This window comes from Erythranthe guttata, chromosome 5 (assembly GCF_056151865.1).
Source record: "Erythranthe guttata isolate IM_541 chromosome 5, IM_541, whole genome shotgun sequence".
NCBI lineage: Eukaryota > Viridiplantae > Streptophyta > Magnoliopsida > Lamiales > Phrymaceae > Erythranthe > Erythranthe guttata.
In genome coordinates, this window is record NC_142537.1 from 8,335,212 (window position 1) to 8,348,895 (window position 13,684).

At 39.8% G+C, this 13,684-nt stretch overlaps 1 pseudogene across 1 annotated transcript; it reads right to left on the minus strand.

Annotated features, from left to right (window-relative positions):
- Positions 1–1,051: 1,051 nt before the first annotated feature.
- LOC148770553 (uncharacterized) lies at positions 1,052–4,275 on the minus strand (annotated as a pseudogene). The gene is made up of 2 exons (XR_016031156.1): positions 2,694–4,275; positions 1,052–2,547 (listed from the first exon to the last, which is right to left on the minus strand). The product of XR_016031156.1 is annotated as an uncharacterized LOC148770553 (transcript).
- Positions 4,276–13,684: the final 9,409 nt, after the last annotated feature.

A 13,684-nucleotide genomic window follows, 5' to 3' on the forward strand; every position in this document is an offset into this window, starting at 1 on the left:
TTCATGGCGAATCGCGAACTACTCAATCCAGCATAATGACTCAGCAGTCAGGGCCGGTCTAGATTTCCTAGGGGAAGTGAGGGAGGCCGCGTCAACCCGGGCGGCAGCATACAAGGCTAGAATGGCGCAAGCATATAATCAACGAGTGAAGCCAAGAACATTTCAGGTCGGAGACTTAGTACTCCGAAAGGTTGGAATCTCCAAAGCCGTGGGCAAATTAGATCCAAAATGGGAAGGACCGTACAAAGTAACCCAAGTTGTCAATGCAGGAGCATACCGTCTCCAGCATATAGATGGACGCCACTTGCCGAGGACTTGGAATGTCGGTAATTTGAAAAAATATTTTTCTTAGAAGGTTTCCTTTTCCCAACCGCCGGTCCTGCGAGGCCCGCTACATATTTATTTCCGCTTTTTACGAACAAGTCGGGGACATGTTGTCCGCCGCATTTTCTCCATATTATTAATGAAGTAGTTCCCGGGGGCATACTGTCCACCGTACCTTTCTTATACTTCCATTTGTCGACACACTCAATAAAATTGGTAGAAACTTGACCAACGGTCCAGTGCTAAAACGCGGGGTAGAGGGGGAAATATCATCGGCCATATGGGCTTGGCCAGCTCGGCCTTTGTTATTTCCCTCCCATAACCTCTGCAATAGCAAAAGAAACAGTGGCTAAAAGTCCAAGGGACCCCTCCCCGCCATAAAATGTTCATATCAAAACATAGGCGTATGAGCGGCCTCCCCAAATAAAAACTTAGCGGTCTGATCAACCACTATGTAACAAGGGCACGAGAATTGCAAAATTGAAGAGCGATTGAAACAATCCATTCATATAGCAAAAGCGCGCATTTTTTAGTTAAGGACATTACCTTCTAAAAATAAAAAATAATACTAATAACAAATAAAAAGCATATATATAGATGGCGGAGCAAAGAGGAAGCTAATGGTATATCCAAGGCAACCCGACAAAATAAGAGCTAGACCACGCCCCAGCAATAATACGCCTCTCATACGAGCCCGTATATCAAAAATAAGGGCACTACACGACTCTCATACGAGCACGTATATCAAAAATAAAGACACTACGGCTCTCATACGAGCACCTATCGCAAAAAGAAATATATATATAATATATATACTAAGTCCTAAGTGGCGGGATCACCCTCCACCGTCGGCGCGGCGGCATCAAGGAGCTCCCCCCGAGCACCCACGTCGTCAAGTGCCCCAATCATCTCCCCGACCTCCAAGACACTAGGCTCTATGGCCTTCAAAATCTCCTCGGCGACGCCCAAGCGACGGCCTTGTTGGCGGCAATCCCGGACGATCTCATCAAAGAATTTGTCCGCATACTCATTTTGCAACTTTGCAAAAATAGGACTCGCCTTAAATTGCTCAATCACCATGATACCCAACGGGGTCTCCAACACCCCGGCCGACCCACTATGAGCCGACAAGAAGGAGGTAGCCTCTAACTTCTCTCTCTCCAATTCGGTGCATAATTCTTTACGCCCCGCCTCGGCATTGCGACGCTCTTTCTTCTCGCTCTCCCAAAGGGCCAATAATTGCTTATATTTCTTCTCCAACTTGGCCAACTTATTCTTCTCTTCTTCAAGAGACCCCTTGAGGCCGCCATTTTCAACTTTAAGAGCCACGTTGTGATCTCGGGCATCCACGTACAAGGAATTGGTGTTCCGCGATTCCTCGCGCAACCTTGCACATTCCTCCTCAATCCCTTTGCCATGCATACGCACCGTCGTATACCAAGTCAAAGCCCAAAAAAAAAAAAAAAAAAAAAAGAAGGGCACAAGCATGACGATCAAAAACACATAAGGCATAATAGAATATAGCAAGTGGTAATAATGAGCCACTAACCCGGGAGAGGTCTCCTCCCGATCCACCCATCATTTCATCAAACGATTTCGACGCAAGTCGAGCTTTATCAAACTCCGTCGGGAAGCTCAACACCTTCTCCACCGCCAAGCTATCATCAAGCGTATCGAAAACCGAGCCGCCGCCAAAATTTCGATTGGTCCCCGAAAGGAAATACCCTTTCTCGGCTCCCATAGGCAAAGGCGTCGGATCCGGATCAATAATCGGGCCCTTAGTGGGCAACGGAGTAACCACTTCGGCGGCGCAAATTCTTTTCTCTCTTAAGTCCAAGACCGACCCGCCGTCCTCCAAAGATCGAACCCTCTTTTCCCTAGAGGAAGTAGAGGAAGTACGGGAAATGACGATGGGAGAGGGTAATATAAACCCCGCCGACTCCGGTCGAGCCCCACTCGCCGTCGGCCGCCGCCCACCACCCGCGCGCCCATCGGCCACCCCCGCCGTCGGCACGCTCCGAGATCCACCCAAGCCATCGGCCGGCGTCCTTTCATTACTTCGTTGGCTATCCGATCCCTTTCGGTTATCATTGTCCCGCCCCGTCGATGGTTTAGTGAACTTCGACCGGGGCACCGGTAACGAGTCCCGTCGACCAACCTTGGCTAATTCCTCATCCCTCATGGCACGGTATTTCTTCAACTCCGAGTAGCTCATCCTTTCACCTACAAACCACAAGGAAGCAAGAGCATTTTAAACGAGAGCTAAGTAAATAACATTAGTCAAATAATATAATGGACTAATAATAAATAAAAACAAAAGGATAAGAAGGAAATGAGATTGTTTCAAAGAAAAATGATGTCAAGTCTACCCCGAGGAATTAGAGTCCATGGGTCGAACGGTTTTTCAAAAAAACCGATTCCTTCGCACGACGTTTGATATCCAAGCATATCTTCCGTCACCGAAACGGGGCAACCACCATCCCATTTTGGCGAAACTAACCCCTCAACATCTCGAGCATACAAGAACCACATTTTCCAATCGTCCCATTTATAATTACCTTTTAACAAGAACTTACACGGGGGCCGGGGGTAAAAATGAAAATGCGGCCCTCCCGATAGTAACGGCCTCACGATAAACAAACTATGGAACAATTCGGCGGATACCGGAACTTGTGCAACTTCCGCTCGATGGCAAAAACCGAGGAAATATAGGTGAGCATTTGGAGTTAGTTGACTAATACAAATCCCGGCACCTTGACATATTTCTACAAGAAGGGGATTTGGCGGTAGAGTAAAGCCAACCATGAAAGGGCCGCCATAGAAGGTAAAGAAGCCAACCGGCGGAGCATAACACCTATCACCCTTGGTCGGCATTCTAATTTCCACGTCTTCAACGACCCCAAGACAATCACGAATATCCGCCAATTTATCCGTAGCAAACAAAGTGTCAAAATCTAACTCCTTCAAGAGCTCTCGATCAAGTCTCTCACTCGGCCCAATGCCCTCATCCGACGTCACTTTTGGCAACCCCAACTCATTCGAGCAACTCCCATCATCACTACCCTCTATCCCCACATCAACCAACTCCAACGATTCCACCGACGGTGAACGCGGCGGGGTAGGCGCGAACGGCGAAAGCCGACCATCCATTCGGATAAAATGTTGTCGAACGATTTTCCCCTTCGAGTAATCCGAGCTAAGGACATGAACGCCGTCGCCCCAAGACGAGAGAAACGGACCAAGAGACTCGAGCTCTTTGTTTTTCGTCGTCGCCTTGTGCCTTTTTAGTTTTCGCAAATTACGATTTGTTCCGAACACATCAATCTTTCGAGACCATGCCCAATGCTCCGGGTCTTCCAAATCAATCTTCGGATCAACAACGACGGCCGCCCCATTAACCTCGGTCGCGGTTTCCGGACCCCTCGGGCCCGACGGCTCTCGGCCCATTACGCCCGGGCCCGACGGCTCTTGGCCCATTACGCCCGGGCCCGACGGCTCTCGGCCCATTACGCCCGGACCCGCCGGCTCTCGGCCCATTACACCCGGACCCGACGACTCTCGGCCCACTACGCCCGGACCCGACGGCCCTCGGCCCACTACGCCCGGACCCGACGGCTCTCGGCCCACTATGCCCGGACCCGACGACTTCCGGCCCACTAATTTCGGACCCGACGGCCCCCGGAAGGTTAACTTCGGACCCGACGGCTCCCGCCCCACAATGCCCCGACCCGACGGCTCTTGGACCAAAAACCCCCGCCCGGTTGTTTTTTGACCCGAAGGGTCTCGACCCGACATCCCTCGCCCCGTTGAATTTTGTCTACGACCCGGGCACCGCTCTCCTCCCAAACCGCCGCCAACGCCACCAAAATCCTCCTTCCCACCGCCGTCTTCCCCCTCTCCCCCTACTTCCATCGACTCATCACTTGACTCATCCAACAAAGTCCAACCCATTCAACCCAAAAAAAAAAAAAAAAAAAAGAGACAAAGGAAGAAGAATATATATGTATGTAGTAATTACAAGAGGGGAGGAGAAAAGTTTGAGGACCAAAGAAAGAGAAGATAAGATAAAGGAGAGAGAAGAGGGGAAAGTAGAGTTAAAGAAAGAGAGGGGATTTTTTCTTACCTTGGTCAAAGTCTTCAAAGTGATAAATTCTCTCTCTACAAATGTGCTCTCATCCAAAGTTCAAGTCAAATGTTACTTAATGCAAGTGCACCAACCACTTATATTTATACTACTCCCAAGATGGGCCATCCTCCTATGGCCCATATTGAGAGTGGGGGGCTTAATGATGAGCCTAAGGTAGGTTTTTTGGCCCAATTAGAGGGAAAATCTACTTAGAGCTAAGATTCAAGCACAATTGTCCCACATCGGAAGTTTACGACAAACTAGTGGTATATTCCTCCTATAAATATAAGGTATGATTCATTTGTATATCCATCTCTAATTTGGGTGATATTTTAGCCTTTGCAAAGTATCATTTACAATATCTGACTTGAGGGTCGGAGTGTAATCGTCAGGCCCACCCCGACGAGTCACTTAGCGTTTTAATTTGTTTTGTAGGATATCAAGTGGAGCCCACCTTTCGACCCCTTCGACACGTGGCAAAGAACCCCCGACATTCTCGTACTTGGAGACCGGCTTGTTGGGCTTCAAGACAAGTTGGCTGACTCGTTAGCATCGAAGCAGCATCAGTAATCAAACAATTTACATGAATATACATTATACGACCGTAATAGCGTATGTTGCTTCAATTAACTAATGATTACTAAGATATGTATAGAAAAATTATAGAAACTAATGAGCAAAAAGTTTCATGGTTTAAGTAAGATAAATAAATAAAATTATGTTGTAATAATGCAAATGAAACAAAAGGGTGAGAACTTAGGGGGGGAAAGAAAGGGAGAAGAAAATTATGGCAAAAAATATTCCACCAATAAGAGATTAGTTGGACTTTGAAACTAAAGAAGTACGTGAAATATACAACTTTAACGAGAACCAAATTAAATATTGAGTTTGCATAAATATATAAAAATAATAAAAAAATAGAATTATGTATATATAATATATATAGGATGTATCATATCTTTATTCTTGTTTTTTATTTTTATTTTATAATATTTGTTGACTATATTTTTTATATTTACAATATAAAGGGTAAAATATATTAACTAATTTTTAAAATACAAAGTTACGGTACGGTACGGTACGGTACCGATACCGTACCAAATGTAGTGGTAACCGATAGTTCGGTATTTATTCAGTAATTGTTGGTAGGTATACCGTGGTAATCGGTATTTGGTAATTTTTGCCCAGCCCTATCTAGCACAGTAATATTAACACAACAAAACTCATTATTATTGTGTAATAGAGTAATATTAATATGTTGACCGTTCAACAAAGGTAAACATAATAAAAAGCCTAAAGAATTAATATTACTGTTTTGACAGTAATATTATTATAACAACACTAATATTACCGTCAACCACAGTAATATTATTGTGTTTACAATAATATTACAATGATAGACAGTAATATTATGACGTTACTCCGTGAATAACTCAAACAAAACAAAAAAACCCCAAAAATATAATAATATTGATGTGGTTGACAGTAATATTATTGTGTTTACAGTTATTTTACTGTCAACGACAGTAATATAATTACGTTGACTTGTCAACAAATAAAATAAAATAAAATAAAAATAATAATAATAATATTGTCATTGACTCTAATTATACTGTCAACGGCAGTACAATTACATAAATGTATTGTCAACGGCAGTACAATTATGTTAATGTACTGTCAGTGACAGAATAATTACGTTAATTTACTGTCAGTGACGGTATAATTACATACCGTTAATAACAGCACAATTACGGTCAACATTTAGCGGCGGATGTAAAAAAAAAACACTAAAAAAAATCAACGCCGGAGACCAGCGGCGGAAAAAACAGACTAGAAAAAAAAAAAAGGTCAACACTGGAATCCGGTGACTGAAAAAATAGACCAAGAAAAAAGAAAAAAAGTCAACGCCGAAAACCGGCGGCAACAAAATAATTTTTGAAAAAAAAAGAAGTTCAATTGGATTTTTGTGGTCAAAATCATATAAATTGGGGTTACAGTTAAGAATTAAGTGTAAATAGTTTGGGGTAATTTTGTCATATACATGAATTTATATAATAAATATTAAAGGGATGCGTTTATTAATGAAAGATATATAACCCCTAAACCTAAAATAATAAAATGGTTGGTTAGGTATTTTTTGCACAAAAACCCCTAGAAAAAATATTCTGTGTTGTATTGTGTTGTTCCTATAAGTGGTTTTATCTATTGAATTTTGTTGAACTTTGTTCTGGATTTTCTTGCATTATGCTTGAAAATTTCGAAGGAAATTGAAAAATAAATTGTGAAAAATTTCATTATATCCAAATTTGGAACAAAAGTTTATAAATTAATGCAACTTCCAAAATTTCTGAAATCCCACCGATTCCGGGCATTCCAAAATTCAGAAGATTTTTTAACTCCGAACTTTTTGGAACGAAATCGGAAATTATTTTTAACTTCCAAAAAAAAATGGAGAATTTCCAAATCGTTCCATCCGATTTACACACTTATTCATAATATAATATTAGAGATGTGATTTTTTTGGGGGGCATAATTAGATGAGGTCAATTGATATAAATCCTTTAACTCAACAGAGAAGGTTAAAAACGGGGCCATCAACACTTTATACTGTGTATCATTTGATAATTGTGAGACTTTTAACTAAAAATATTATATTGTAAGCTTATTTTAATTTTTAAAAAAATGTATGAGATGTACTTTATGTTATGTTGTTCCTACTAATAAAAATAGATCTCAATGACTTTTCTCAAATTGCCCGTACCAAAACATTATGAAACACGTGAATTAATTTCACAATGTGTTTTTAACTTTTCTTAACTTCTAAACTAAATCTTAGTTAGTGGGCTTAGTAGGGTTAAGTAGTGCTTAGTGGATTTAATTATGGGATTTATCTTAACTTCCTAACTAACCCACTAACCCATTATCTTGAGTGCTCTTGTGGTTGGTTTTCTTGTAGATCATGGGCTGAAGAGTGGAAGCTTGGCAAGTCTATAAATACCAAACTCAAGACTCAAGATTATCACAGATTTCGAGAAAACAAAATAGAGAGCTGAAGTTTTAATCTCGAGAATTTTAGTGTGTTTTCTAGGATCTGTTGTACGTACTATTTATAAGTACATTCTTTGAAATCTAGAATTTTTGATATCTTTCTTTTAGTATCTAGATTTGGTTGTAAGAGTGATCTTGAAAAATATTCACTCATAAGGAAGAAGTTTTCGCACTCTTCTGTTTGTATTCTTGGAATACTGATTTTAATATATTTTCCGTCCTGTAAAGGGCAAGTTCACAAGTCTTTACTTGTGAACATTTTTAATTCTGAGTATTGTTCTTTTGTCTTTATATTTCCGCTGCATGTTTGTTCAAGTGTCATAACACCTTCAACAACACCTCTGTATTAAACGAATTCAGGACCATAAATTCTTTCAATTGGCATCAAGAGCCAACACTTGACGTATACTAAGTGTTTGTTCCTATTTTCTTTACAGAAACGAATTCGTGATGGATACTCAGATGACTGCTTCTATGCGACCTCCTGTACTTGATGGCACGAACTACACCTACTGGAAAGTCAAGATGAGGGCGTACATCAAAGCCATTGATGAGAGAGCATGGAGATCTATTCTCACTGGATGGAAGCCACCAACTATCACAGATGTGGACGGAGATGTTTTTCCAACTCCAGAATTACGGTGGACACCAGACGATCTATCAAATGCTAATCAAAACTCAAAGGCGTTAAATGCAATTTTCAATTCAGTAGATTTAACAATGTTTAAATTAATCTCTGTATGCACTTCTGCAAAGGATGCTTGGGAAATTCTTCAGCTACATTGCGAGGGATCAGATAGTGTCAAAAGAACCAAGCTCAGATTACTCTCTTCCAAATTTGAGAGACTGAGAATGGAGGAAACTGAAACAATTTCTCAGTACAATGAGAAGCTGATTGACTTGGCTAATGAATTTCAATCCTTAGGTGGTCCTTTGAGCAACGAGACACTAGTGAATAAGGTATTGAGAACTCTTCCAGAAAGGTTCAGCATGACGGTTACTGCTATTGAGGAGGCTAAAGATACATCATCTCTACGGCTGGACGAATTAATAGGAAGTCTCAAGTCCAGAGAGATGAACTTCGAAGATCAAAGAAAGGAGAAAGGAAAGGCTATCTCAAATGCACTCCAGGCAGAATTAGAGAAGGAAGATGTTGCTCCGGAATATGATGATGATGCAGAAGAATGCCTCAATAATGTGGCATTTCAGATTCAGAAATTCAACAGGGCGTTCAGGCGAAGTGGAATCAAGCCCAGGCAGTTATTCTCAGAAGGGTCTCCACAAAATCGACAAACTCAGCCCCGGAACAGATCTATTCCACAGAGAACATTTCCTCAAACACCTTCTCAAAACAATTTAAAAAATTCTTCTTTTATTCGTTCAAATTCTGAACCACCTAACTTGGATCATATTAAATGCAGGGCCTGTTCAGGATTTGGACATTATGCTAATGAATGTGCAAATACCTTGAGAAGGAGAGGAATGAGTTTGATTTGTGCTGTCAGTGATGAGGAGGAAGAACAACCTGAACAGACAGAGGAACAGCAATCCTCTAAACAAGCTCTTTCTGTCAGATATCTTACTGGAAGTTCCACTGAAACAGAATCCCAAGGAGTCTCCCTGGATGCTGCAACACTTTCTGAAACACTTTCAATTTGTGAGTTAAATACTGATCAATATACATGTTTAAACTCTATTTCTGTGAATGCAGCAGAATCCAGTAATGAAGCAGTCAGTGATGATGAAGAAATGTGTAAAAAGCTGATCAGAAACTTGGAGAATAAGACTCAAGCTCTAGATGCAGCCAACAAAGAAAATTCCTCCCTCAAAGAAACAATCACACATTTGGAGGTTGGAATCACCAAGAAGGATCTTGAACTGGCAAAAGTGAAAGAAGAACTCAAAAAGGCAACTCTAGCAATCAAGAGGATGAACACTGGCACAACTAAGCTCGAAGAGATTGTGTCAATGGAAAAGCACTACAAACATGAAGGGCTAGGGTTCAAAAAACAAATGAAGCCAGTTAAGAAGAAAGAAATTGTCTTTGTAAAAGAGAAGGGTGCAAACAGAAAGGATTGCAGGAAGTCCACAGTCACCACTCCAGATTCCAGAATAAGAGGTTATGTTTGTCATTACTGTTTCTCACCAGGACACATTCGTCCATTTTGTGAAAAACTCAGCAGTGACAAAATGTTGTATAAAATAAGCCACAACACTTCAAGGAACACTTCAAAGAAAAAGGTAGAATCTACCAAAAAGGAGTGTAAAATATGGACTCCCAAAGGTAAATTTTTGTGCAAAGCAGTATACACCTCTTTAAATGCTAACATTTCAGGTTCATGGTACTTTGATATTGGATGCTCCAGGCACATGACTGGAACAAAGGAATTTCTATCAAACTACCACACACTTAATGGAGGACGTGTAACCTATGGAGGAGGAGCTAAAGGCAAAGTGGTTGGACGTGGAACACTCAGTATTGAGGGGCTTCCAAAACTCTCAAATGTTTTACATGTTGAAGGATTGGGGTCAAATCTCATTAGTATCAGTCAATTGTGTGATGATGATCTACGTGTAGAATTTGATAAATACTGTTGTTCTGTGTTTGATAATCAAAATCATTGTGTACTTACAGGTTCCAGATCAATGGATAATTGCTATCAAACAGGTGACACCATCTCATGCAAGAGTTCAAGAGTAAGTGAAGTAGAGCTGTGGCACCAGAAACTAGGACATACAAACTTCAAGAATCTGAAGCTTCTCAACAAGTACAATGCCATAAGAGGAGTACCAGATCTCAAGATCAAGGATATTCCTATATGTGGAATGTGCCAGAAGGGAAAGCAAACCAGAGTACCACACAAAGTGTTGCAACACGTTGGTACCACTATTTGTTTTGAACTTGTACATATGGATCTTATGGGTCCTATAGAGGTAGAAAGTCTAGGTGGTAAAAAATATGTCTTTGTATGTGTTGATGATTTTTCAAGATATACTTGGGTGTATTTTTTGAGAGAAAAATCAGACACCTTTGAAGTATTCAAAAATTTGTACAGGTTTGTTAGAACTCAATTTCAAGTTTCTGTTCGTAGGATAAGATCTGATCATGGAAAAGAATTTGAGAATGCTTTATTTTTTGCTTTTTGTAATAAAAAGGGAATAAAGCATGAATTTTCTGCTCCAAAAACTCCTCAGCAAAATGGCATTGCTGAAAGGAAAAACAGAACTATTCAGGAAATGGCTAGGGTGATGATGAGTGCAAAAAATTTGTCTAAAAGGTTTTGGGCTGAGGCTGTCAACACAGCCTGTCACATCTCAAACCGTGTGTATCTAAGATTAGGATCTATGATGACTTCATATGAAATTCTTTATGGTAAGAAACCTAATCTAGAATACATGCATGTGTTTGGGTGTGTCTGCTATGTTCTAAATGATAGAGATCATCTAGCTAAATTTGATTCAAAAAGTGATTTGAGCTTGTTTATGGGATACTCTAATAACAGTCATGCTTATAGAGTATACAATCTAAGAACTCGAACCATTATTGAATCTGTAAATGTGGTATTTGATGACTTTGCTGATCTCCGCAGTAAAACAGCTGAAGATGAAGTTGATGACTTGATTGCTGAAAGGGAAACAACAGAAGAAGACACTTCTGCCACAGAAAGCCCAGACACAAACAGTCCAGTCTTAAGAGAAGAAGGTGCTGAGCCAAGTGTCACCACATCTGACTCAACACATCCTACAGAGACTGAGTTGCAGCCAACCCTAGATGTCTGCAGAAAGGAACCATCAAGCAGAATCCAGAAAAATCACCCATCAACTCAAGTAGTGGGTGATATCTTTGGTGGAATAAGAACCAGAAGAAAAGAGAGAGTGAACTACAGAGATATGGTAAGATTTGCTAATTTATCTTCTGAATGTGCACTAACTGGAACCACTTGTTTTGTGTCTTCAGTGGAACCTAGGAATATTGCAGAAGCTCTGAAGGATGAATTCTGGGTAAATGCAATGCATGAAGAATTGAATCAATTCATCAGAAATGATGTGTGGTACTTAGTTCCCAGACCAAGCCATGTAAATGTGATAGGGACTAAGTGGATCTTCAAAAACAAAACTGATGAAAAAGGTACAGTTGTTAGAAACAAGGCTAGGTTAGTAGCACAAGGATACACTCAAATTGAGGGTATAGACTTTGATGAGATTTTTGCTCCAGTAGCTAGAATTGAATCTATTAGATTACTTCTTGCTATAGCCTGCTTTCTTAAAATCAAACTGTATCAGATGGATATCAAAAGTGCATTTCTGAATGGGGTTTTAAATGAGGAAGCATATGTTGAACAGCCAAAGGGTTTTGAAGATTCTGCCAAACCTAATCATGTTTTCAAGCTTAAGAAGGCACTGTATGGTCTTAAACAAGCTCCTAGAGCATGGTATCAAAGACTCACTGACTTCTTACTTGAAATACAGTTCAATAGAGGGGAGGCAGACAGAACCCTATTTGTTAGGAGAACTAATAATCATATCATTATTGTTCAGATATATGTTGATGACATTGTTTTTGGCTCTACTTTCGCTAACCTTTTACAGTCTTTTGTAGATTCAATGTCTCAAACTTTTGAAATGAGTATGGTAGGGGAGTTGAATTACTTCTTAGGACTCCAAATCAAACAGACAGGTGAAAGAATGTTTGTGAATCAGAAGAAGTATGCTCTCAACCTGGTCAAAAGGTTTGAGTTGGAATCAGCCAAGCACATGAAAACTCCAATGGGTTCCAGCCAAAAACTGTCTAAGGATGATGTTGCAGAAGATGTCGACAGCACTCTCTACAGAAGCATGATTGGAAGCCTTCTGTATCTAACAGCAAGCAGGCCTGACATTATGTTTAGTGTTTGTGTGTGTGCCAGATATCAAGCAAATCCCAAGGTCACCCATCTTAAAGCTGTGAAGAGGATTATTAGGTATGTTGCAGGTACAGTAGACTTAGGGATTCAGTTTTTCAAAGACACAAATACAAACTTGATAGGCTTTAGTGATTCTGATTGGGCTGGGGATATTAGTGACAGAAAAAGCACATCAGGTGCATGTTTCTTTTTGGGGAATAATCTAGTTTCTTGGTTTAGTAGAAAGCAAAACTGTGTATCTCTTTCAACAGCTGAATCAGAATATGTAGCTGCTGGAGGGTGTTGTGGTCAACTAATTTGGATGAAACAAATGTTGGGAGATTATGGGTTAACCAGTGATACCCTGACCATATATTGTGATAATTCAAGTGCTATTGACATTTCAAAAAATCCCGTTCAACACTCACGAACTAAACACATAGATATTAAACATCATTTTATTCGTGATATAGTTGAGAAAAATATAGTGTGCTTAAAGTACATTCCTACAGAAGATCAGCTGGCTGACATCTTTACAAAGGCATTAGATTATGAGAGGTTTTCAAAACTCAGAAAATCTCTCGGGATGTGTACTCAATAAACATGTCCTGAAACGTGTTGCAGCACCTCATCAAATATCTTAAGTTGCAACACAATTTACTGAAGCATTAGCTTCATTAAATAAATGACTTCACTGTGATGTATTATTTTCTAAATCAGTAACTGGAAGTCTTTCACCTTGAAACGTGATCATGCTTCATGTAAACATTTAGACAAATAATTACACTCACATAAGTCAAACTCCTCTATTTTGATAGTCATATCTTAGTAACTGAGGAACCTTCAAACTGAACACTTGATCATGTTCCATGTGAATTGTTTGACTTGAAAATAAGAGTTTATATATAGATATATTATTATAAAAAAAAAAAAAAAAAAAAAAAATATATATATATATATATATATATATATATATACATATTTATATAATAATAAATATATAAATATACAGATATAATAGTATCTATGCCTGTCAGCAAATTTTTCTCACTATTAATCATCAATAAATGTATTTTTCTATTATTTGTGAATATTTCTTGAGTGCTACGGTTTTATTGATTTTTCTCTTTTCATTTTAATTATCCCTATTTATATGGGTCATGGGTACATGGGTTAATTCCTTATTTTCCACTAAGTCCACTCCTTATTGTGCCATGTGTCACGTTTTTATTTTAAACTGCCAAGGAAATTTTATTCTCCTTAATCACACTCTCCCCAAGAAAAACGGACACCACTTCTTCAC